Below are 2,625 nucleotides of genomic sequence, written 5' to 3' on the forward strand. Positions count from 1 at the left end.
AAACACACTGACAATAGGCAAAAAATGGGGGTAACCATGCCAAAAAGAGGGTGCTTTTCTACAGGTGCAAGAAAAGTGACACTGCACTGGGTGCAGCTCCACTTTTCATAAATCTGGCCCTAAGTTTTATTGCGTGCATGGTACATGCCGCTGTGTACGTTCTGTGCCCTGTGCTCGTGCAGTCTACACATGTGCCGGATCTGGTAGCTGAGTTGGACGAGGCAACCATGCAAGGAATCTTTGTGTGACCTCATTGTCGTAGTATTCAAACAGGGCATACACGCTCAGGGGTAGATTTATGAAAAGTTGTGCTTGCACTAGGTGCAGTGTCATTTTTCCTGCGCACCTTAACGCCCCCCTCACGCCACCATGGTAGTGCCGTATTTAAAATACGGCGCACCATGGCAGTAGTTAGGGTGACTAGCCTCATAATTTTTTACGCTAGTCCGGTGCTTTGCAGGATTAGCATAAACAATAATGACGCTAACCCTGCAAAGCACCCAGAGGCCCATTGTAACCAATGTCAGCCTCTTTTTAACAATGTTAAAAATTGCAGGTAAAAATGGCACAAAGGAATCTCGTAGATTCCTTTGTGCCATTTTTACGCCTCTCCTAGTGCAGGAACGCCCTCCTGGCATCCTTCCATACATAATATGACGCAAGGGTTTACAAAGTGGTGCAATGCATGCATTGAGCCACTTTGTAAATACGGTCCGGGGAAAATGCCACTTTAACGCTGCCTTAGCGTAAAAAAAAAATGACGCTATGGCAGGACTAAAGTGGCGCTAGGGGCTCTCAAATATACCTTATAGCTTTTCATCCCTCTCAGGTGAAAAAATGGTCCCTAGTGCAAGGAAGGAAATGGGCCCTTTTGTTGCTGTTTGAATGATAAAATACGGGAAAAATTAGGGTTAAAGCGGCCCCCTGGGCACCTGCTGTACCAATAGATGGTACGCCTCTGTCCTTGAGCTCGGTAACATCTGTGCCCTGAAGCGCTTTAGAAATGCACTTTGGGGCAGATTTATGAAAAGTGGAGCTGCCACTTTTCTTGAGCCCCTGAACGCCACCATGGTAACGTCGCATTTAAAAAACGGCGCGGCGTTTTTGGCCTCGTTGGGCCACATTTGCGTCTAAAAAAAAGGACGCAAATGTGGAGCAAGGAGGCGCTAGGGGCTCCTAAATATGCCACTTTATATAACGTTAAAAGTCACGCTCGACACCTTCGTCAGCTCTCGTTCTGTTTCAAACACTGCATACAGTCTGAGCGAACTTTCTCCGCATTATCCTGTTGATAACAAACGGCTTCCAACAGAAATACGAAAACTAATCAAGACGAAAGCATCCTGAAAGTTCCTGCCGGATGCAGAAACTCCGACACACTAAAACTAAATCGAAAACAGTGAACTAAAAGAAAATAAACTCTGTGCGGTCTAGCCGACACCAACACGTTCACATAAACTACAAAAAAAAAATCTTATTTTTATACATTAATATTCAGTCTCCTTGGAGACTGTCAAAAATTGCCAATATCGACTATATTTCAAATCGTCATGGCGGGGTATTGGGTAAAGTTTTCAATAAGCAATAATCGCGCCTCGGTTAGACCTCATTGGCTACGATACTGCCACTGCGCAAAGCTAACAATAAAAAGGCGAATAAAGGTGCGTCTCGGGGTACCACCTCATGATACAAAGACCAAGGAAACGTTTAGTTGTCCAAGAATTACTACACCTCCACTGGCTTCTAACAGGCAAAATAATACACTTTGTTAGGATTGTTTTATCAGGTTCCGTCCACTCTCTGCCCCAAATATTCCATACCGGCGAGCAGAGAACTCTGGGAAATTTTATGCTAAATAGTTGCACAGGTAGCGCTGCATCCTAGTTACAGGTTTGATGCTCTTCATGTGAAGATGGGGTCCATGCTGCTAGCGATGTGGTGTGGAAATGGAAGAAGCACGAATTCTTAAAGCATGTCTTCAAATGTTTACCAAGGAGGCATGGTAATCATTGAAAGAAATGTAAATGGTAAACTACATTTTTCGATACAGCACTTACTGCAGGTGAGCCGTTTCATTGAGCTACACAGTTGCATTTGCTGCATTTCATTTACACCTTTAAAAAATACAATTTTGGTTTCGTCGTTTCGAAAACATCTTAGAGTGTGCCGGAGAACATCTGTAAAATGAGAAACTCGGGAAATGGTGGACTCATATTAAGGGGAAGAAAGGGGGCAATAAGAAAACATCAATGTTGCCCCCTTATTTATATAAGTAGTAACTTCAAAGACCTATATGTCTCTTCAACAGTCGAAGGAGATATTTTTGCTAAGAATCGCTTCAAGTAGGTCAGAGAGCACACCAGCAGCTAACCAATATTCTGCTCGTGTGTGTAAAGCAGAACCGACACTTTGGAGAATAGTGTATGCATTTATGTTTGCTACTTTGCTGTGACTATACCAACAAACTGGAAGCAGCGGTTGAAGTCCGTAAAAAAGTATGGGGACCGTGATATTGTGGGCCTAATTAACATGCCCTTTACACCACTGCTGCATCATTTTTTTATGGGCGCACCAGTGACGTTAGCAGTGCACAGAACTGCTGCAGATTTACAAACTGACACACGG

At 43.8% G+C, this 2,625-nt stretch overlaps 1 non-coding gene across 1 annotated transcript; it reads right to left on the reverse strand.

Annotated features, from left to right (window-relative positions):
- Window positions 1-1,498: 1,498 nt before the first annotated feature.
- Window positions 1,499-1,639, reverse strand: LOC138266817 (U4 spliceosomal RNA). Its single transcript, XR_011199730.1, has one exon. It is a non-coding gene; the product is annotated as a U4 spliceosomal RNA (small nuclear RNA).
- Window positions 1,640-2,625: the final 986 nt, after the last annotated feature.

This window comes from Pleurodeles waltl, chromosome 11 (genome assembly GCF_031143425.1).
Source record: "Pleurodeles waltl isolate 20211129_DDA chromosome 11, aPleWal1.hap1.20221129, whole genome shotgun sequence".
NCBI lineage: Eukaryota > Metazoa > Chordata > Amphibia > Caudata > Salamandridae > Pleurodeles > Pleurodeles waltl.